We start from the raw sequence: 25,615 nt of genomic DNA, 5'->3' as shown, positions 1-25,615 counted from the left end.
AATAAATACACATACTTCAGGACCAAATTCAAATATAACTTCTTCATTGGTGATTCCTCTACTGAATACAGCTGGAATAATCTCTTTTTTAAAATAGCACAGCTTTTTATATGCATTTTAATGACATTTACATTCTACCTATTTAATGCATTAGGGTATATAGTGTATTCATCATAGCTGCTTCCTTAGAATGCAAGCTTTTTAATGCCAGATCCATGTCTAATTAATCTTGGTATCTTTCACAATGTAAATGTAAATACAAACATACATTGTAAAGACTGGATAAATAACTTTAATATTAAGTGACTGGATAACTAAATAACTGAATATTTGGTTAAAAAAATCTATTGACTTAATTATTTGTTAGAATAAATTATGTTTTCATAAAAATAAGAATGTTTATCTACATTTCCTCTCCAGTTGTATTCTCTGTACAAGTCTTCGTTACACAAAATATTCTGACACTGTATCAATGTACTCTAGATTTAAAAGCATTAACAGAAAAAGTATATAGTAAACATTAAGTGCCTAAGAATTTCTTTTTTGGCTTTAAAATATGTATTCCATTTCAAACGATTGGTTTAAAAATTAAACTATAATAAAGACAAAATCTCAAAAGGTTGATTTTATAGAAATTAAAGTTAAACATTTTCAAACAATTGGATATTAAATATAATGTATCTAAATAAACAATTTATAGATTAAAAATTATAAATATACCTTTTTGCAGGAACCTTATATAATCAAGTTCTGTAGTAAATCTAAAATATAGCAGCAAGACTATAGTAGTAAGACTAGTAAAATGCTACCTGAACAATTTTACCTCTGTTGGCTTTTATTATTCCATTTCTTTTATTCATTATCATTTCATTTTGCCTAAGTATGATTTTCTTAGGTAGAGTTGAAAGTGTTCGAGGCATGGATTTTCATTATTCAGCAATAGGAAGACTTTAGTTCTAATTGCTTTGACAGCTTTGTTTTAAATCTTTCATATTCTCATTCATGCTAATCAACCAAGCAAGTCTTTGTCAAGCCAGAGCATGGTTGTGGAATCTTTTATTGAACCAAATCCTTTACTTTGGGGGCTGGGGGGGAGGGGGTAGATTTTAATAACAATATTTTAAATATACTCCAACCACAGAATAATAAAATAATACCAAAATGATGAGAAATGTTGAGTATATACATTTGTTCACTGCACTAATAACTATTTAGATCCTTAAATTGACAAGTAGATTATTAAAGCCATCTGTATACAAATACTAAACCTATTGTACTGTATCAAATGTGTTTTCTATTAAGACATTTTGATCAAGCAAAGCTAGCTTGCTTAGTAAGATATTGGTCTTTTTAGTAATTACAGTGTCTTATACACGAAAAGATCATGGTGGTTAGTAGTGATTTTAACAACATAGTGCGTATTACATTCAGGATATTGACAAGGCTGACGAAGATGAATGAGGTACAAGTACAAATAAATGCTTCTATGTTTCAAACACTTCATAAGCTAGTAATAATCTTAAAAAAAAAAAGGTGAGTTACCACACATACACAAGTGGTCACAAATCATGCATCTCTTTCATTTAAAGTGGCAAGAGGCAGAATTAATGATTTGTGTCCCCACTAAAAGTGAGACAAGAGCTTACCATAAATGTGTGAAACCCCACATTTTTCCCCACATCTGCAACTGTCATTGACATTACTATGGGGTCCCTATTCAAAAAGAACAGAAAAATAAATGTAAAACTCAGACTATCTGATATTGATATTTATTCCTTTGGAAAACTGAGTACAGCTCAGAAAGTCAGCATAAACACTGATGATTTCTGACTTCCTTATGGTATTGTACTGTCTGTAACATTTCTAACTATTTTACTCTGAAAAACATTAAATGATGGATTTTATGTATAATGTAGACTTAACTTGAATATGTAAAACAGACATTTTCCTTTATTGGATGTTTCTATTTTTCAAGCATCACTAAATATCTTAAGAAAAGTTCTAAATAATTTCATGAGCAATAGGTTTGTAATAATAAAATTTTCAGCTAAGAACAAGACTGTTTCTGATTTCCAAAAGTTAAAGAAGTTCCATGTTTAGTTCATTATAGGCAGTTTTTCCAAAACTGTCAGAGACCAAAGATATTCATAAGTTCATTTCTAACTTCAATTAGTTACTTTCCCTCTCCCAAAGATTAACTCATTTTTTAAGAATAATTGAATGATGGAATTGACCAAAAGGAACCTCTGACTAGTCCAACTGCTCTGAGTTATTTCCCAGTCCATCCAGAGCTAATAGCACTATCTCCAATGTGAAGGTCAAGCATAACCTTTAATTACCAATGAAACAGAAGTGGATAATTTCACCAATTTGTCTCCCACTGTTCTTGAAAGGCCACCAAACAGCTTGGCCTAATAACAACAAGATAAGCAAATGTTTATGAAAAAATCTTCGGTTAGGCTCCATCTTTGTACAGTGAGGTGGAAGAGCATGGACTCTGGGCTCTCCTGCATGGACTGGCCCACCACTCCACTACCTTCTCACTGTGTGAACTTGGGCTATTTTATCTATCCCTCAATATCCTCACCTGCAAAATAAGGAAAATATCATCTACTTCATCAGGTAATTGGGAGGATTAAGTGAGTTAATATGTGTAAAATTCTTACAACAGTAGTTGGTAAATACAAAAAGATATATCAGTATTGGCTATTACCTACAATTACTAATATCATTGGATTTCTGAAACAGATGCCATGAAAAGCATGGGTAAAGTTCTAACAAAGCCAAAATACCTTGCACATCCTAAAATGCATGTCACTACTCATATCTTTTATTAAGAGTATGATCCAATGTAAAACAAAGCATCAAGAAAAATGACTCAAGGTATTAAAAGACAGTATGCCTATTCCCATGCTATATAAGAGGAAAACAGATGTACAGATGAGTTTTTGTTAGAGGTTCAGCTTGAGAGCACCACAGAATGTGATAGAGGAAAGAATAATTTAGTTAAAGCCGGAAGCTCTAATTACCAGTGAGATCATAGGAAAAACACTTAATTTCCAATCCTCAGATTTTTTCCATTGTAAAACTGAAATCAAAATAATTGCCCTGTGAGAATGAAATGAGATAGTTTGGGAAAGGAGTTTACAGACTCTAAAACTTCTCCTGAGGAATGTTGTAGATGTGGCTGTTACTGCAGTTAGAGAGATTCCTACCTCTCTTTTCCTTCTCTCTGACTAAAAAGCCCTGTACTCTACAAGTGTACATCTGTACAGGAGTAAATCTGTATCAACTCTGCACTATAAAATCTACATTTTCTACAGAATATGCCTTCCTTTGTGTGCTTTTTTATTTTTCAGTGTTGTCAATCTAGGTATACTAACTTAATGCAAAAGATTTGTACATTTTTTTTTCCTGATTGAATATTTTCAAGAGACTAGTACTGGGTTGTTCAAAATAAATCCATGAACACTCTAGGGTATCCACAGACTACCAGAACTTACAAAATACTATTATTTTCTCATGACCAAATAAACTTGCTCATGGGGCAGAGGGGTGAACCACTAATTTCCTTAACTCCTGAAAGTTACCTTTAACCCAAAAATCAAATTACAATCTTCAAATAATCTTGCTCAAAATTAATCACATTCTAACCTACATATTATAAGATCACAATCTTATGTAATACTATTTTGTTTTTAATGCAAGCATGTTCATATTAGCATAGCCAATGGAATGCTATTTCTGTTTTAGAATATAAATGTGAAAATTATTTTAAATGCTTATATTTATTGATGTATTTGTCTCATTTTCAAAACTGAAATAATTCTGTCACAAAGATTTTCTAAGATTTTAAGCCTCTTGCTTTTAGTACACTAATATATTCAAATGCAGTGGCTTTTTTTTTTTTTTTTGGTCTTTTGTCTTTTTCCGTGTCCGGCAACGGATCGCAACCCTCAGTGTTGCCCCCGTACCGGACCGGGGACCGGCAACGAGATCGCAACCCTCGGTGCCGCTCCCGCGCCTTGCTCAGCCAGTGAGCGGGAACCGGTCTGCATGTGGGATCCGAACCCTCGGGCAGGAGCGCCGCCGTGCTTCCCAAGCGGCGCACTATCCAGTGTGCCACCGGGCCGGCCCCTCAAATGCAGTGGTTTTAAGGCATAATTAACATTTACGCATTTCATAAAATTATTTTTTACAGAATAATTTGTAGTAGCCAGCTAGGCACTTTAACATTGCCAATATTACTTTTATATCTATTGATACTAGATGCATGCTTTAATCAACCAGAAGTAACTCATGATTTGAAAAGTCCCATTTATAATGGAACACTTTATTTGACATAATAGGCAGTTATGTAAGATAAAACCAAAATAACTTATTCTACCACACACGAACTGTGTAGTCATTGACAAGTTGATGAATTTTCTGTGCCTCTCTTTTTACAAAAACGGGGATTAAAAACAACCTTTATCATAGAGTTGTTGTGAGAATGAAAGGAAATCATTAAAGCTGAGCACCCAGTACAGCGCCTTGCACATAGAAAGTACTCAATAACTGTTAAGTCCTTAAACAAAATTTTAAAAATAAATTAATATAATAACAAATAAATCACTGAATAAATAAATAAAACAACTAAGTAAATAAATAAAATGAACAAAATACAAGTAGTAATCTAAAGAAAATCAAAAGAATCATTATGGTTTAACTTCATAAATTATTGAGATAATGAAAATGAATATTTAATATTTTATGTTAATTACTCGTATAAGGATTTCACAGTGCCTTTACTAATAATTCATGTGTTTTCAGTGCTGATTTGACAAAAGTCACATACATAAGATCATGGCCAAAGCAGTACGACAACCTCTAGTTAAGGAAAACTGACCTCATCTAGTGAAATATTTGAAGTATGCTGTTTTAAAAGATGTATTAGCCTCTGGATAAATAATGACCAACTATTAAGATATTTTATCACCTTATCTGGTCACATCAACATTGGCTAATATAAAATTACACTTGTTTATCTCACCAATTTCAATAACAGCTAAAAGTTAACAAAATTATTAACACTCAACTAAATTTTCCAACAATACCTCTTTTATTATTTAACTCACATCTTTATTGTTATCTGCTCCTTGAACCAAGAACAAGCTGTCAGACCAAACTTGCTAGTGATTAGAATGATGGTAACTCCTTTTCCAGGCTAATGCAGAGGTAATAAGCACTCTAAAACAGACGACTTTAAGAGAATAAAAGATTATCCAATGATCATACTCTTTACCTTTGTTAAATTTAAACACGAGAAAAAGCACATGTGGGGAAAGTACACTCTATACAAATTTAAAGAGACTTTACATATTAAAGTATTCCTCAGATCTTCTATTCTTGCACTGTAGATGTTGATTAAAATTCTACATCTGTGCTATACAAATTTGGACCCACTTTTCAAAAGACTAGAAAAACAAGAATGTTAAAAATGAGGTTATAGAATTACATATTAAAAGAACAGTTTTTATCACACTTGTTCATTACTTTAGTTAAATATTTTACTTTGAAATATTTTTCCCAATTAAAGTTTATTTTCTTTTTAAGTCTTGAGTGGGAATTAAGCTATATAATAGTGGTTTATAGATTATTTCAAGAAATGTATCAGCTCTTTCTTCACTTGTCAATGTCACAGGAAAAAATGTATCCTACGACAAGGCCTATGAATGTATAAACCACCATAAAATGAAAAGTCTGGTCTTATTTTTAATTTTTATAATCTGTAGAATTTAATTTTATTTTTATTTTTATTGCACATATAAGAGAACTTTAAAAAGTTCATGGATAAACAGAATTAAAAGATAATACAAATCTCTCCACGAACTTTTTGAAGTACCCTCATATTACGCAAGGATGCTGAGTTTTAGCTCCAGAGTTAAAATTTTCCAAAGAATGAAGACATGGTAAAAGAAAAAACATATAAATTTCATTACAGGACATTTCACAGACTGTTTAATATAGCCAAAACAACAATGAAACTTCTATAACACAATCTTTAAAACAGTGATGGCATAAACATCATATTCCCCTACAGTTTAGACATCTGTATAGTCAGTTCCCATATATACAGATTGTGAGTTTAAAAGAACAAAATTGCTTTTTTTACAATAGATATTGAAATGTCAAATACAGTGAGTCAGCCCAAGCCTACGGACAATGTGAATCCAAGTATCAGTGCAAAGCATAAAACTGAAAAGCATACCATAGTGATATAAGAATAAATTTTTATTTTCAAGGAAACAACATATGACACAAAAGGCAGGCAGGACTACACTTATTGTTTCTTGTACCCTTCCTAGTTTTATTTTATAATGTAACTCCTTAATTATTTAAGTATTATTTTGATTATGTGGCATTCCACAATCGCTTAGGTAGTTACCCTACACATAAAAAATGATGTATTTTGTTTGTTAAATTGGAAGGGTGCTCTACTTCTCTGAGATTTTGATTTGAAATCTAATTGGGGCCTATGAGATTAGAATATTTTATAGGTAGAAGGTAACAAAAGAATAGGACTTGCATTTCAAATGTCATTTACAAAGCAAACAAATAAATGCTTTAACATTTTTATATTACTTGATATCTGGAAATTTTTTGGCCATCATACTTTTTTCTCATCAAAATTAAATTATAGGTAATCAGAAAATAGTGTATACTAAAATAAAAATAACAATCTTTCTAAAATGTTGTAGAAATATTACTCAGTAGAATTAATTTAGATAAGTTGATCTCTTTTGCTGGTTTTTAGAGTATTAGACAATGACAGCTTAATTATTGGATGATACAAATAAGTATGCAACTGATCAAAATGAAAATGTCAAAAATGTCAAAATCAAAATGTCCCCATTTGGGACACTTGAGTTCACAAAGAGGATACTAAGCATTAGAGTAAAGTATTTTTAATCATTTTTTCCATACTCATATTATTTAGTGATTACAACACTGAATATCCAAAATTGGTTCTATGCATTTGTGGTGTATAGAAAGCATAAAATCCTATATGATCATTACACTGTATTCTCTAAGCACTAAATCACCAAGGTCACCTAGAATCCAGTTGGTATTTCATGCCTGAAATGATGACTAGATATGTTCTCATTACATTCAACTCCTATATCCCTTTTTCCCCCCACTTAAACAAGAGTTTACTCAGCTGCTTCATTATGTGCATTGAGTAAATCTGAGTCCACATTCACAAAAAACCTCAAGAAATTTATGTCCAAGGCAGTGGCAATGAAGCAATTACTAATAGTAAGGTAGTGGGATGAATGTTACAAGAGGTATAAGATCATCTACATGTAACTAACTTAATAGGGTTTCACTTAAAATAATCTAGTCACCTACATATCATATTTAATGGCAAACAGCAAAGATGTCATCCACAAGGTTTGAAATTACAGTTAATCCAATGAATAGTGAATTCTTCCTTCTACAATCAAGTTGCCCTGGCAAGAATGTAAATATCACCTAGCTATATAACTTGCTATAACCAACTATTAATGTATATTAATACCTGGTGTGTGTGCATGTATGCACATGCTGGCTAGAAAATAGGAATACAATAGTGGGAAAAAATGAAAATGATCTCTATTCTCATGGAGCTTACACTCTACAAAGGAAGAAGGATATTATTTAAATAGCCTCACAAATACTTGTAAAATTTCATCTGTCTTAAGTGCTATGTAAGAAAGGCTCATGGTACATAGTGCTATGAGAGCTTAAAATAATAGTAGTGTTGCTTGAGTCAAGAGATGAAGTATGGGGAGAAATTGGCTACATAAGACAGGAATGGAACAGTATTCTAGGCAGAGGGAAGAACAGGCACAAAAGTCAAAATTATTTCTTGTGATTCTTGCTCACCTTCAACTGAGCTAAATAACAGAACCACCAACATATAGGATTTTTGCTTAGAGGCTTCTGTGAATTAAAAAGTAAGCCTTGATGACTTTTCATACATCCAACATTACACTAGTGAGTGACACATAATGGATACTGAATAAATATTAAATGATTCAAAGTAAGTTTGTTTAATTCCTGCTATTGCAGTATATGTGTTCTTTTACTCTGAAAAATTGGACAATAAATGTAACAGGTTTTATCCCAAAACATAGGGCTATAGCAGAAAAACTCAAAATCTATGCAACTTATAACATAAAGTTCTAACCAAAACCATAACAATTTTTATAAAAATTCTAAATGCCTAAAAGGACATATAAAATTCTACATAAGAAAAGTTGAGGCTGTAAAGATAAAAAAAACCACAGAATAAGCACTTACAAAGCTAAAATTGTGGCCTACCACCAAAAAAAGAATACAGGGTAAATAAACAGTACTGTATCCCTCTGTTGTATTTTGCATTTGCCTGTATAAGTACACTTTGCATTCGGCTGTAGTTATTTGGTAAAGCGAAATATTATTATGTTGGGTAAAAATCACACATGAAACAACTTCCACATTTTATTAACATAATTCCCCTATTTACTCATCATGTAGGAGCTAATTCACATTACAGAAAAATGCATTACAGCAGAACAGACTGTACTGACTTATCTGCAAACTAGGTATTGCTCATAACTCAGTGTGCAGCAAAGTTAACTCCCCAGTCAAGTTAAAGTCACCTTGGAAGGTTTCATGGAGTCAGGCCTATAATGACAGCTGAGATTTGCATAAACAGAAAGGATTAAATGCATATTCTGTGTGTCTGAGGGTGCTCTAAATTACATGACTTTAACAAAGTTGAAGATGTATGTTTGGATTAACATATAGTGTGGTGAGTTTACAAAGGGCCTCAAAAGCCAGGCAGACAAGTCCATATTCATTCAGTAAGGGAATATAAGCAAAAAATTTTTTATATTTTGGAATATGAAAGTGGTATTAAAAAACACTCACTTAGAGCCAGTAAAGCTTATTGCTTTATTCTATATGAAGAGCAAGACTGTCCATAAAACATGACAGTCTACTTGTCAGACCTCTTTGATTATATATTAAATCACCTTTGCATAAGTTAAATACAAATACACAAACCCTTTAATGTGCTAAAATAATTGTATGCATAGCCAACACTGGCCAAATGAAGCTGACCTGAAGCAGAAAGGTATACATTTCATAATCCAATTTTACATATGACTCATCCTTAAACTAACAAGCATAATAACTTGTCATATTAATACTTGACATAAGTTTTGTTCTTGGTTTTTTTTAGTTGCTCCTGAGAAGAATGACATTTAATTGGCAAAGTTGAAAATGCACATTTTTCACTCCTCAAAATTTATTTATTTATTTATTTATTTATTTATTTTCAGCAGGGAAGTGACATGATCTGATTTTTTTTTTATTTTATTTTGTCGATATACAATGTAGTTGATTATTGTGGCCCATTACCAAAACCTCCCTCCCTCCTCCCTCTCCCCCCTCCCACCCAACAATGTCCTTTCTGTATGCTTGTCGTGTCAACTTCAAGGAATTGTAATTGTTGTGTCTTCTTCCCCCCCAGTTTTTTTTTTTTTGTGTGTGTGTGTGTGTGTGTGAATTTATTTATTTATTTTTATCTCCTCAAATTTATTTATCATATAGGTACCTAATATGTTTTTGGCTCTTCAACTAGAATTAACATACTTCGAAGATATAGCCTCTGTCATTCATTTTCTTTAAATTATTCAATTGCATAGCACTGTTTCTTGCACACTGCACATGCATAATAAACAATTACAAAATGAACAAAGAAAAAATGAATTATGACTGTGTCTACATATGCCGATAACTTACCAATGCTAATATATCTCTGGACAAAGGAAAAATATGTATATACCAACTTATCATATAAACCAGAAAGGGCTTACTAATATATTACTCCTCACCCCCTCTGATGGTTAATTTTATGTGTCAACTTGGCTAGTCTATGGTGCCTATGTGTTTGACCAAACACTGCTCTAGATGTTGCTATGAGGGTATTTTGCAGATGTGATTAATATCTACAATCATTTGACTTTAATTAAAGCAGATTACCATCATTAATGTGGGTGGGTCTCATCCAACTAGTTGAAGACCTCAAGACCAAAAACTGAGGTTTCCTGGAGAATGAGGAATTCATTCATTGCAACATAGAAATTCTGCCTGAGATTCCAGCCTGCCAGTCAGACCTACAGCTTTCAATCTGTGAGCCAATTCCTTAAAATAAATCTTTTGAAAGATACATACATACATACATATATACATATATACATACATGGATGAAGAATAGTGGCATGGACATATATGTCCTACTGGTTCTGCTTCTCTGGAGAACAGTGACTGATTAACTCTCTTCCCTCAAAAAAATAGTCTAAAGAACCTGCATTATCAGAATAAAGTTAGACAAGATAGATTTCATGATAAGAAATGATGTTATTATAAACCTGTGTATGTTTGCACATACACACATATAAAAATGATTAATCCAAGTTTTGACTTAATGTCAAAAAATATTCCATTCAAAAAATTTTAATTGAATAACATTTGTACTGTTTTTTGATGGGAGTGTAAACTATTACTTTCTTCTGTTGAAGAAGAATGTAATCATAGCAGGACCCCATCTTTCAATGACCACGCTCTAAAATCAGAGGCCATCATCACTTTTGGTTCCTAAGGAGTCCTAAGCTTGACTGAGTGCTGAGCATTCCTAGGGCTACAGTTACACAACACAAATGACACACATGATTGCTAAAATTCATTCCTTTCTCATAACAGCTTTACCGTAACACACCTAACCTGTAAGCACACATACATACTAGTTCTTGAAAGAGTTTTAAAGCAACTTTTCTTTTAGAAACAATAAACATAGTTTTTATAGGAGTGTTTCAGCTCCACTATTATTTTTTAAATGGCACTAGTGACTTTTAATCCATAAAATTAATAATAATCATGTTATTTGACATAATTCTAAATATTTAGCAAGGAAATGATGAGTTTTCCAAACTATGAGTTTATTCAGGATGGTTACAGAAAACTTTCATTTTATTCATTTTTCTCTTCACATTTTTAAAATCCTTTCTATTACATCTAAGTTATTTTGAATCCACATTAATTCTGAGCTATATAACTGGATTCCCAAAGGAAAAAAATACTAAGAAATACAGATTTTCTTTTTTGGCTTCATAATTGAAACATTCCTGTTAGAAATAGATGAAAGAAAAAAAAACAAAAACACATGACCTGCAGGATAGATAGTATACTAACATCAAAAACATGAAAATTAGAACAATAATGTGAAAATATCCCCCATCTAATGGCCAGACAACTATTTCCTATAGTTCATGCACTTGGAATACAGCGAATTTCTGACCAAAAGAGAAACAGTGGTACCTAAACTATTCTCAAAATATCCCTATAAGGGACAATATATACAGGCATCCAATTTACCAACATCAAGTAAAAGTGAACAGTATGTCAATACCACACTAGTGTTAGGATGTCTTACACATAAATAAGTTTTTCTATGATGACATAGTCCCTTTTGCCACATTGGACATTTAGGACTACAGTATGTTTGTGGGGTGGAGTACTGGGAACAAGCCCATTCACTCTGTGTTGCAGGCTATGTGGCCACTCATGTAGTCTTTCAAAAGAAAAAAAAGAAGTCTACCAATTCCATTCTCACCAATGACCATGGATAATGTGGGCTCTACAACTAGGGAACTAAACTGTAAGCTTCAGAAGGACAAGAATCATACTTGTCTCAACTGATATATACACAAGGCTTAGTAATATTTGTTTACTGAATGAAAGAATCTTCTGGTAACACATGACCTCTTATTTGTGGACAATTCAAAATGTTAATCTGGGCTGTAGGAAATAGAAGATGCCATATTCCAGAGGCCTAAGAAAGTGAATGTGGAGTTGATGTTCTGGATTCTGATTTGAGGAAGTGACAAAACAGACTCTTCTTTGACTTCCATTCTCCAAAAAAGCCTGTACCCCTGCTTCTTGCCTCCTTAGACCTCACTAATCCCTTAATGCATGTGGTATAGATGCTAATAGTTCCTCTAGTCCTTTCATTTCCTTCAAGACTTTTAGCCATTTTAGGTTACTTGGTTCCAAATTAAGAGCAAATTTTCAGTCTATAAAATAGCCAGGGAGGGCAGTATTCAAAGTGAGCCAGTATGATTCAGGACAGTGGCTAGCACTGGAAATAGTACACATAAGGTTGACAGAATTCAAGTCCCTCTAAGTAGTGGTGCATTTATTCACTTATTTCTCACTTACTGAGAATCTTTACACTTCTGATTTAGACCAGCTAGTGGGCAATGAGAATAAAATTTTAAAAATTAAAATTAAAAAAACAAATTCCTACCCTCATAGAGCTCACAATCCAGTGGGCATGAAGTATAAGCAAGCAATGAAGTATGAGACTTCAAATGGAGATTTGACAGTGATATACGCAGGCTGTTATGGAACTTAGAATAGGCTTCTTGCATGGGTTAAGATGGTCTTCCTTCACCTATAGCCAACTGATTTTTGACAAAGGTGCCAAGAACACACACTCAGGAAAAGACAGTTTCTTCAGTAAATGGTACTGGGAAAATTGGATATCCATATGCAAAAAAATGAGACTAGACCCCCTACCTCTCACTATACACAAAAAATCAACTCAAAATGGACTAAAGACTTTGGGCCGGCCCCGTGGCTCACTCGGGAGAGTGCGGCACTGGTAGCGCTGAGGCCGCGGGTTCGGATCCTATATAGGGATGGCCAGTGTGCTCACTGGCTGAGCGTGGTGCAGACCACACCATGTTGAGGGTTGTGATCCCCTTACCAGTCAAAAAAAAAATGGACTAAAGACTTAAATGTAAAACCTGAAACTATAAAATTACTAGAATAAAATGTACAGGAGACACTTTACGACATTGGGCTGGTCAAAGATATTTTGAATACAACCTCAAAAGCATAGGCAACAAAAACAAAAATAGACAAATGGATTACATCAAACTAAAAAGCTTCTGCACAGGAAACAAGTAATGGAGCAAAAAGACAACCAACAGAATGGAGAAAAAATATACATCTACCTAGAGGTTAATACTCAGAACACGTAAGAAACTTAACAGCAAAAAAACAAATAACCTGATTTAAAAATGGGCAAAAGACCTAAATAGGCATTTCTCAAAAAAAGACATTCAAATGGCTAACAGTACATGAAAAAATGCTCAATATCTCTAATCATCAGGGAAATGCAAATCAAAATCACAATGAGATCTCTCACCCCAGTTAGAATGGCTATTATCAAGAAGACAGAAAATAACAAATGTTGGTGAGGATATGTAGAAGAGGGAACTCTTATACACCATTGGTGGGAATATAAATTAGTATAGTCGCTACGGAAAACGGTATGGAGATTCCCCAAAGAATTAAAAATAGAACTACCATATGACCCAGCAATCTCACTACTGGGTATATACCTAAAATCAGTATTCCCAAGAGATATCTGCACTCCCATGTTTAGTGCAGCACTATTAACGATGGCCAAGATATGGAATCAAACCAAGTGTCCAACAATGGATGAATGGATAAAGAAAATGTGAGATACACACACACACACACACACACACACACACACACACACACAATGGAATACTATTCATCCATAAAAAAGAATGAAATCTTGTCATTTGTAACAACATGGATAGGCCTGGAGGAAACCACGTTAATTGAAGTAAGCCAGAAACAGAAAGACAAATACCACATGCTCACACTCATAAGTGGAATCTTAAAAAAAAAAAAAAAAAAAAAAATGGAGAGTTGATATCATAGAAATAGAAACAAAGTGGAACAGTGGTTAGCAGAGACTGGGAATGAGAGAGAGGAGGGGGGATGAAAAGAGGTTAGTTAACAAGTTCAAAGTTAAAATTACATAGGAGAAATAAGTTCTGTGTTCTATTGTACAGTAGTAGGATAACAATGGTTAATAGTAATGTATTATATATTACAAAATAGCTGCAAGAGAGGGCTTTTGAATGTTCTCGCCCTAAAGAAATGACAAATGCATGAGGGGATGGATACTCTAAATATACTGATCTGATCATTATACAACATACATGTATTGAAACATCAAACTGTACCCCATAAATGTGTATAATTACAATGAGTCAATTAAAAAATAATTTTTTTAAAAAAACCTGGAAAATAAAAAAAGGATGGGCTTACTTGAATTTATATTGAAATTGAAGGACCCACTAGAATAAACCAAATGATGGGAGGTTAGTCACTACAAGTGAATGATGCAGCATCTATCTGTAACAGCAGGCTCTAGGATTAGCATAAACAAAAACAACTTAGTTTGCACTTTAGAATGAGAGATCAGCAGGATCTAGTACCCTGGATAGCTCCCTTGAATCAAAGGTGACTGCAGATTGGAAGAGAGGCTGAAGGATCTCCAGAACTCCAAATTTACCAATCTGTCCTATATTCAAATTAAAACTCTTTGGCTTTTAAAATACCTTATCTGCTTATTTCCTGTATTAGACCTCTGAAGCTGAGTGTTTTCTGTATTATCACCCACTAAACCTGACTCTCCTCAAAAATACCCTGGGAAGCAATTCTTTCCTTCTCTTCACTGGACTGTTAGTGCTCTGGGGACTTTTTTCCCTGATGTTTCAAGCAGGGCTTGGGCTTCATATTATCCTCGTCTTGTAATCAACTTAGACCCTCCTACTTCAGGACCCTTCATCCTTTCAGATATGGGACCGCAGTTGATGAAGAAGCTATCTACTCAATACCACTATATTAACACCTTGAGATACACTGTAGGAAATACCCCTCAAAGTAAAGTTTATTCATAACATTGGTAAAAGTTCATATATTTTTCATGTATAAATTTGTAATGTTCTCTTTCATGGACCAAATTAATAATCTGTACTTTTTAAGATTAATCCTGTAGGAGGTTCATTCTAACATTTAAGGAACTCATTCAATATTAATAAATACTTTTAATATTCTTTGGTCTGTTTCATATGAATAAATATTAAATACTGAAAAAAATCAAATAACTATGCATGAGCTATCTGTCCAAGAGATTAAAAGTCCTTTGAAAATTTAGGAATCCTAATGTACAAACCCATCAGCTTTGTTACCCATAACATACATTGAAACTTTACCTGAAATAAGTTATTCTTAGTACACATTCTAATATTAAATCTTAGGTTGGTTTAGAGGTATTTTCTTCCTTCTCATAACCTTCTCATCTGATGTTTCTGGGATATGTGCATGCTTTTTTCCCTTCAAGCTTTCCCTAAATGTCTTGAAGAATATTGCATGTTATAAAGGAGAACTCAGCACTCAGTACATTTCATATATTCAGACATAATGCTCTGGCAATTTGTATATCCATAAATAAATTAAATTAAATTAAATACTAAACACACAAACACAAAACTAGTTTTCTAAAGTAATAATTGCCTAGAATATTAATACCTACATTTGCATTTACTTCTCCTGTGCCTCTACTCATGTTTTGTTTGGTTTCATTATATATAATAATATATCACAAATATATCACAACTGTTTGTTGCTACTGCAAAAAATAAACAAACACAACCACACACACACAAACACACAGACACAACAATAAAAACTCATTAACAGAATTGGAACATTTAACTATTTTCAAGAAAGAGCTAATTTCAGTGAATGGGTACATACATATGACAAGCCAGTCTGAATTTGGTTAATAAAGAGGTATATCACTGAGTGTAATATTGTAAAATATATATTTGGTCCCATTCTCCTGACATATAATTCCTAAAAACCTTGGAATCTCCAACGTGATGTATCATTCTGTATACTAATGAGTTGACTAGTGGCTGGCAGCCCCTAGGCAGCTTCAGGATGAGGGCTAGTCACTGGAAAGACCAAGCCATGATGGTTGGACTTTTAGCTCAACCCCCTAAAACTCTGGGGAGAGGAGAGGGACTGAAGGTTAAGTCAATCTCTAATGACCAGTGATTTAATCAATCATGCCTATGTAATGATACCTCCATAAAAACCAAAAGAACAGTGTTCATAGAGCTTTTGGAACTGATCACATGGAGGTTCCTGGAGGCCAGTGCACCCAGGGAAAGCACAGAAGGTCCACACCCATTCCCCCATACCTTGACCTATGCAGCATCTCCATCTGTCTTCTTTGTAATATCATTTATAATAAACCAATAGGCATAAGTGTTTCCTTGAGTTCTGTGAGCTGCTTTAGCAAATTAACTGAACCTATGGAGGGGGTTGTAGGAACTCCTATTTATAGTCTGTCAGTCAGAAGCACAGGCAAAACAACCTGGGGCTTGCAAATAGCATTGGAAGTTGGGGAGGAGCAGTCTTAAGGACTGAGTCTTCAACCTGTGGGATCTGACAACACTATCTTCAGGTAGTGTGTCTAAATTAAATTGGAGGACACCCAGTTCTTGTCCACTACAGAACTGATTGCTTGGTTAGTATGTGGGTAAAACCTCACACACATTTGTTCACAGAAGTCTTCTGTGTTGAATGTCATAAAGTGAGAGAATACAAAAAGCAATTTAGTTTGTTTCCTACAGACTGATAGTCCCAGGAAAGTTGAATTAGGGTAGTACACCTGGCTTAACAAGAACTTCTTGAGTACAAGAGTAGCACTAAGCTTCATTAATGAATGGGAAAAATTAGAGAAGGCACTGCACCATCTGTAGTATACGTCTTTAGCTGTTCCACATTCTAAACATACCATATTCAAATAAGGTTATGAAGCAGAATGCAGAAGAACCAGATAATCTTGAAATTAACAATTGACTAGAAAAAGAGAAAAAAGCAAACCCTAAAGAATTGATATGCACACTGTGCACATATTTCTATACACATATCACATTTGGGCACCAAACAAGACATGGAAAAACCTGTATTTTATTTATTGTGGATTAAGATGTTAAGCAATCATCTTAAGTTATTTGCAATTTATACTGTAATATTTTACCCATAGGAGGTGCATTCTTTTTGAAACAGATTTATCTGTACACATTTATAAAATATTTCTTGTCAATAATGATGAGTAGCTCTATAGTGGGACACAGCCAAGTATGAAAAAGTTACATGCAGCAAAATGAGGCAGTCTGGTGATGATCATAAGCTGGTACTAGACTTGCACTGATGTCTGGAAAGTGCTATAGAGACCCAGCTGTAAATACTTCCAAGTAGTCCAGACAGCCTGAGTATCTGGGGTATAGCAATATGCCATACGTAGCTGGCATTATGGAAGCCCAAGAGTGAGTACTGAAATTAAGCACACCTCCTAAGGCTGGCAATGCTTAGTGATCCAGGAAACTGGTTGTATTGGGGGGAGACTGCCAGCAGATAAAAAGGTTCAGGAAATGAGGAAGTTTCAGAGGTGAGAAAGCCAGTCTTTAATGAAATATAGAAGACTCCTTCAAAAGAAAGGCCTTGCTCAAGTGCTAGGAAAAATGGTGAGATTAGGTAATTTATCAAGATGCAGAGGAAAACATTAGGTGAGAAATCAGTTTCAGTTATAAGAAAAAACCCTAATTACTAGAAATATGTTATAATAAGAGCTGGATATTAACAATTGCTTGATGTTAGGTACCAAAACACTTGGCTAGAAACCAGTCAATCTTCCTACTACTTAACAGAAATGCTCTTAAATCAGGTGCATGGCTCAGGCTCAAGTTAATGATTAAGTAGTTCTGGTAACAGAAATAGATTTGGCAAAAGCTACAAAATAGGCCATAAGGGAAATATTCAGTTAAACAACCAATTATTTTTTACTCTTTGATATTATGTTTCCAATTTTATTTATGTTATTAACTGATTTAAACACATTGTGAAATATATAATTTGTACAATTAGTCTAGTAGAGGGCTTCATAAAAACCAAATGTAACTCTCTGTCCATGTACTTCCATGGAATCATCCTTTAAATATTTCCTCTGCTACAAACATTTGGACATTTATTAAACCCACATTTAAATAGAGGAATTAAAGATAAAAAGTCAAAATAAATTAAATTTGGTCTGATACTACCATGCGAACATATTTCCTTTTCATGGGAAGAAAGCTGGATACATAGAGAGTAACTAAGGTCAACTTTTCTTGAGCAAGGTGTTCAGAGCTCTGTGTGAAACTTTCCAGAAGATAAGCTGCATTTCTCCAAATATGGAGTAGAATATCTAATGTTTGAAATTTCTCTTCATGAAGAAACACATCCTCAAAATTACACTTGGTTACATCTTAAATTCTCATTAACGAGTTGGAAGATTCTGACCAGATGGTGTAAGAGAATAGTGACTGAATGGCACTGAGGGTGCACAATATTAATACTGAAAAGAGCAATAAGAAAATGAGAGTATCAGGCTTGTGAGTCTCCATTACATGTTCCAATCACCCAAGAAGCAACAGCAACATAAATGAAAATAGTGGCAACAGGATGGGTAATACACAGATACTGCCTAACCCTGAGTTAAATCACTAATAAGGAGAAGATATACAAGGGTACTTGAAAAAAATCATGGAAAATGGAATTAAAAGATAATATGAATCTTTTCATGAACTTTTAAATGACCACTCATACTCCTTCTCTTTCTACTGGTTTCATAATTTTTTTCATTGTAATAAAAAAAATCAAAGTTTGATCTAGATAATTTGGCAGACAATAGAACAGAGACTCAGTTTCCTCATCTCTAACACATGCATAAAAACAACTTTACAATGCTAGAAGAACTGCATGACATAACATATGTAAACTGTTACCATGTAAGAAGTGCTGAGAACATTATAGTCATTGCTACTATTATCAATAAAATAATACCTCATTTCAAAAATAGAAAGGAAGGAAATACCTGCATTCACATACATTCTAGGTCTCCCTTTATTTCTGAGTCTTTCTTAAACTGTCTTTCTTTGGAAAAAATAAAACAACCTTAGAATGAGGACACAGATGCTCAGTCATTTATTCATATATTACTCAATCAATATTTATTGGACATCTACTATGTGCTGGGCACTGCTAATCCCTGATGAAGCAATATTACGCCAATAACACAAAAAAACATAAAGTTAAAATTTCAATAAGTACCACAAGGTAGAGAAACATGGAACTAAAATATACATAATAAGGCAACTGACATAGCAAAGGAAGCCAAGAAATGTATCCTTAGGGAAGTGATGAATGAACTCATATCTGAAATAGAGAAGCAAGGGGTGGGAAAATGGGTAGGGGAAAACAGAGAGGAAGAGTGGTACTAAAAGAAATACAGGATGTGAACACATTATATTTAGTCTTGAAAGACGTAGAACTGTGGTCTAAAATTTATTTCAGCAGTAAGACTTTGAGAACATTCCACGTGTGATGCTATTGTTATACAGCTAAAATAACTATAATCTAATACAGAAAAAGATGATTATTACATGCCAAGACCAAAATATCACATAAGACTCAACAAGACTAACTAGAAAATGGTCAACCTTTATACACCGTGCATACTCTTTGCTTTATAAATGACTAACAATAAGGTCCAACCTGGGTCATTACTGTCAAGTTAAATTCTCTTGTATTCCCTCCCCCAATCAACAGCAAATGTGTGTACATTTGCTGAATTGGGAACTCATTTAAAATTGTGTCAAAAAACACAGTTCAGATGAAAATCTTTTGATGGAGAGTATAATGCTTTCCACGGAATAGTTATACCCTAGTTTACTACCAGTTGAGGAAAGTACTTAGATACAAAACAGACAGAAGACACAGTCTTTAAATTTTGCTCTAAAATACTCTAGGTCAGTGGTTCCCAAACTTTGAATGTGTAAAAATAGCATAGAGGACCCCACCCCAGAGTTTCTGATTCAGTCAGTCTGTAGTGGGGCTCCAAATGTGGCATTTTAACAAGTAAACAGGTTCTACAGTTGCTGCTCAGGGGACCACATTTTGAGAACTCTGTTCTAGGTTAAGAACTTGCCATTAGATAATAATATATTTCTTTATAAAAGAGCTTTGGATTGCATTTAGTATCAATGCATAGTTAAGAAATACAAAAATTTTAGTCAGCTTAATTAAAACTTTTAAGTTGTTCATACTGTATAAACAATACAAAACCAAAAGCCGTGTTGTAAGTTATTTTAGGTATAGGACCAGGAATTTGACCAACTTCATTTGTCAGAGATCTAAGTAAACAGAAACCTTTTTTAAATGTTTAGACAATACCAATAACACTAGTAAACATTTCTGACCATCACTTTATTTTTCTTTTACTTTAGTCCACACGGAAACAGCTAAAAATGCAATATGCTCGTTTAAAATAACACTGATAATATCTTGCTTCTGTATCAACTGCAGTTTGGAATAGTCAGATTTACCTTTTTCTATTTAGTTTAAGCTTTATAGTGAAACATGTTTCTTTTGTTATAGTGTTTTTTTCCTCAATCTCTCCATCTTTTCTGACTGCTTCTCCCACCCCAGACTTCATGTTTTATTGTTAACTTACACTCTTGCATAGTAAAGATAATGTTGCTGATAGAAGTGCATGCCCTCAATATAATACAAACAGACTTTGTCACTATCCAACAAGGAAATCATGCAGAAGCTGTCAGTCATAGAGCAAGCAAGATTACATTATCAAAATGACACACCTGTGACATACAGTCCAAAACCAAACTCAAAAGGGACCAATTAACAGATAGGCGGTTTTGCACCCTGACTGTGCTGGAAATCATTTCACTTTTGCTTGAATATGAAATTGGTGACTCAATAGGCTTTCACTTTTGTAATAACTCTTTTTTTTTTTTTTTTTTTTTGTCTTTTTGTCTTTTTTCGTGACCGGCAACGGATCGCAACCCTCAGTGTTGCGCCCGTACCGGACCGAGACTGGCAACGGAATCGCAACCCTCGGTGTTGCCCCCGCTCCTCGCTCAGCCAGTGAGCGGCCGGTCTGTATGTGGGATCCGAACCCTCGGCGGGAGCGCCGCCGCACTTCCCAAGCGGCGCACTGTAGCAGTGCGCCACCGGGCCGGCCCGTAATAACTCTTATCTACTCACTGTCAACAAAATATATATATGAAAATCTTTTAATTCAACTAATCTGAAAGTAATTCCATTTGGTTGTTTATTGAAAGTCATATCTCATATTGGTACAATTTCTTTACTGTCACCGTAACATACTTCTGGGGTGTCCTAGTGAATAGATAGGTTTCAAAGTCAATTCAGATGTCTCCCCTTGTGTTCTTAAAATAAATAAAAGGATTTTAAACAGTTTCGTGTTTGTCTAAAAACAAATATCAAATACACATAGAAAAAACACTAAGTTTAGAATATTTAGAGATAGGTCATGCTCCTATTATTAACAAGATCTGCTTATCAGAAGACAAATTGTTTAAAATTTGTTTAAAATTTGTGAAGTCTGTACCCACTCCTACTTCCTGGAGTGTTTCCCCAATGCTTTTTTTTTAACAGGCAACTAAAGGAAAAAATAAACAAATGGGACTATATCAAACTAAAAAGCTTCTGAACAGCAAAAAAAACAATCAAAAGAGTGAAAAGACAACCAATAGAGTGGGAGAAAATATTTGAAAAATGTATATCTGACAAAGGATTAACATCCAGAATATATAAAGAACTCAAACAACTTTATAGCAAAAAAACAAATAACCCAATTAAAAAATGGGCAAAGGAGCTGAATAGGAATTTCTCAAAGGAAGATATATGAATGGCCAACAGACACATGAAAAAATGCTCAACATCACTCAGCATTTGGCAAATGCAAATCAAAACCACTTTGAGATACCATCTCACTCCAGTTAGGATGGCTAATACCCAAAAAACTGAGAATGATAAATGCTGGAGAGGTTGAGGAGAAAAAGAAACTCTCATACACTGTTAGTGAGACTGCAAAATGGTGCAACCTTTATGGAAAACAGTATGGAGGTTCCTCAAACAACTACAGATAGTTCTACCATATGACCCAGCTATTCCACTGCTGGGAATATTCCCAGAGGAATGGAAATCATCATGCCTAAGGGATACCTGTACTCCCATGTTTATTGCAGCTCAATTTACAATAGCCAAGAGTTGGAACCAGCCCAAATGTCCATCATCGGATGAGTGAATAAGGAAACTGTGGTATATCTACACAATGGAAATCTACTCTGCTATAAAGAAAGAATGAAATACTACTATTCACAACAACTTGGATAGACTTAGAGAAAATTATATTAAGTGAAACAAGTCAGGCACCAACAGAGAAATACCACATGTTCTCACTTATTTGTGAGAGCTAAAAATAAATAAATAAATAAATAAATATGCAAATAAATAAGTGGTGCAGCGGGGAGAAGACATAACAATCACAACAATTCCTTGAGCTTGTTAAGACAAGTGAGCAGATATGATGTAGTTGGTGGGGGGAAGGGGAGAGAAGGAGGGGAGAAAGAGGAACAGGTAAAGAGATGAAAATCAACTACAATGTATATTGAGAAGTTAAAATATATTAATTAATTAATTAAATAAATAAAATGAAATTTGCTTAAAAATTAAAATTTTAAACAATTTATTAAATTGTTGTTACAATTCTAAAAAGTTCTCCACAAGTCCAGCATCATAGCCCTATGTCCATGTCAAATAATGTAAGGATGGATGAACTATCATGTAAATACACATTATGACTTTAAATAAAATATAACATAATAAAACTGATAAATCTAACAACTTTAAAATAAAAATTATTTAAAAATTACTTAATGAGTTACAAATTTTATATGAAGGATAAAGTGTTAAGCATTCAATGAATGCTCGCTATTATCACTATCACTGTTATTTCATCCATCATCACACCACTTCTTTAGAGCAAACCTAAGGAGGTTTGGTTAATGAAGTACCCACTTTGCTATAAAAAGGCTGCACATGTACCACCCTGCTACTTTTACCAAACACAACACTTTAGTGTGATGTGGATATCCTAACCTACTTAGAGTAAATATTCTATACAAAAAATAGTACTCTTTTGTACTATTGTAGCAGTATAAGTGTGCATTGCTTATTAAAAGCCAATATGAAGTTACAGATTTGGCATCTTAGTTGCAGATATATTGACAATGAACTCCAATAATAGAATGTACAGAATGTTGTACATCAAAAACAGACTTACGCCTGCACTTTGCACAATAGATTTAGATAATCTATTTCAAAACAAACTTATCTTCCCTTATGTCTTTTTTTCTTTTCTATATTTCCAGAAGGCTTGAATCTTATACCTTACATGTCTTCTTGTTCACAATCTACTAATCCTGTTTATCCTTTAAGATCAAGAGCAAACAAGTCTTACCTACCCCTGAAGCCTTTTCAAACAAAATCCAGTATGAAATGTTATTGTCATGCTCTGAACTCCTGTAGTCCTCATTACACATGTAATCTCTTATTGTCATGGATTGTTAACTCTATGTTCAAGCATTAGCATTAGATTCCTCTCAATTGGCAAGTTAAGTTCCTGAAGGATAGGGAACAAGGGAATCTTGTGTTCCTCCACAATGTCTAGACAGTACCTTTCACATGATAGACCCTTTATTATCAGTAACATGAGTAATTAAATGCAACATAGAGTTGAATAACTATTATCGTAAAAAATATAAGAAATTTTTCATTTTTCATGAGTTTGATATAAATTAATATTCTACAGTATAAATATCTTTAAATAATAAACAGCTACTGATTCTCTGAACAGAGTGAAAGAACAAAATATTCATAAATATGACTTTTAATAATTACGGTAATATAGTTCATCATTTTTAATTCCCCATTATTACTGCATTCCAATGGTTTGGCATAGTTATGGTAACAACCCTCAGAGTAGATTCCCCATCTAAGTTCTAATACCTAAAACTTTACATGCTCCAATGCTGAAAATGCATTTTAAAGTAATTTGAACATAACCAAATCAAAATAGCAAATCCTTAAGTCTGCTTTGTCTTTCAAATGAGCAGGGCTATTAAGAAAGCTATCTTCACAGTGGGGAAACAAGTTGGTTTGTTTTGATCAAAATAAGGAGCTCCTTAATTAATATCAAATGAAGATAAATCACTCTGACAGTAGGGTGACCAGTTTATCTTCTTTCTATGTGAAATTATTGAAGGGGAGGTTACAACATGGAATTTCAATGTTTTAAAAATATTGTGTTGGCAGGCGCTTAGAGACATCTCGGCTTAACATGTTAAGGACACTGTCATCAGTTCCATAAAAGCATAGGTTGCTATGTTTAAAGACAAACGTAAATTTGCTAAAGTTGATGACAGGCAATGTCCCAAATCATCTCTATGCTTCAAGTTGTGTCTTCTGAATCTGTACCTGTTATAAAGCAAAATAGAAAGAGAAACCGAAACGAACTATTTATGCTGTAGCCTAGATTAACAGTATTTTAGGTCTTCCCTTAATAGCTAGTTTTTAAGGAATCAGTAGTAACATAAACTCACCTAGGTGTCTGCTTCTCTGTCCTCCCCAAGGCTTTTAATAAAATAGGCTTTACGTAAAAATATGTCTACATTATTTTTAGTGGCCTTTGGGGAGTGGAGAATAGAGGATATGTGTTACATTTCAGTAGGAAGGTATTCAACTGTAAAGATTTCAGAAATGAAAGCTGTTGAAACCAAGTAGGTATTTTCTGTCTTGCGGGTCCTATTGATGGCCTGAAGAGGTAAGAAAGTGGAAAATGAGGACATAAAAACATTAAGGGTAAGAGATCTGTGACTTCTAAGAAGCCGGTGGTTTTTTTTGTTTGTTTGTTTCTACCTGTAAAATATGAGTAATTTTCTGACTTCATTTTATATTCCAGAATGGCTTCTAATTCTGAGATTGCGGAGGAGAGAGAGAGAGAGAAGCAGCTCGGGAAATACTGAGGGAAACCCCAAGAAATTTCACAACTCTTTGCCATAAATAGCCTTTCTTCTCACTCTGGATACCTCCTCCTCTACATCAGCAAGGCTCAGCCTCCACGCGCAGAGAAGCACCATTCACAAATCCTCCGTCACCCCTTCGCGCACCCCTACCCCTCGCTGGCACCGTGTGTACGAGTCCCTGGGACACAGCCAAAAGATGAGGGAGCCGGCGGGCCACCTGCGGTTTCAGCTCAGGGCTGACTTTCTTCTCAGGTGAACCCACACACTAAGGAAGACACGCACACACACCCATGAGCCCTTGACGCGCCACCACAAAGCAAATTGTTCACTCTAAGTCGCGGCTGTTCCTGCTGCTTCTGGGTTCGGTCTCGCCTCCGATCCAGGAAGCCAGCGCCAGAGAACAAGCAGGCGGACGCAAGAGGCGGTCCCGTCCCCGGCACTGCGGCTCCTCCGGGAACCCCGAGCTCCCTGCCCCCTCCTCTCCTTCCCCTTCGCCGCCGCCTTCCCCGCCCAGGCTCCCGCAGCCGCCGGGGTGCCAGCGCTGGTCGGCCGCCCCTACCTGCGGGACGCGAGTGGCGACGGAGGGGAGCGGCCCAGAGCCCGCACCAACTCTTGCCTCCCTGGCCCGCCGGGAGCAGACGGCTCAGGAGCGCGGAGGAAATGGCCACGCAGCGCACCGGGAGCCGCGGGCCGGG

The 25,615-nt window shown here is 34.6% G+C and overlaps 1 protein-coding gene across 1 annotated transcript in view; it reads right to left on the bottom strand.

Moving 5' to 3' along the window:
* The window catches only part of CCSER1 (coiled-coil serine-rich protein 1), a 475,167-nt gene that overhangs the window by 448,568 nt on the left and 984 nt on the right, over window positions 1–25,615 (bottom strand). The gene's annotated exons all lie outside the window — the stretch shown is intronic.

Source organism: Galeopterus variegatus, unplaced genomic scaffold, assembly GCF_000696425.1.
Source record: "Galeopterus variegatus unplaced genomic scaffold, G_variegatus-3.0.2 Scaffold435, whole genome shotgun sequence".
In the NCBI taxonomy this organism is placed as follows: domain Eukaryota; kingdom Metazoa; phylum Chordata; class Mammalia; order Dermoptera; family Cynocephalidae; genus Galeopterus; species Galeopterus variegatus.
This window is presented reverse-complemented; position numbering and strand designations above follow the sequence as displayed.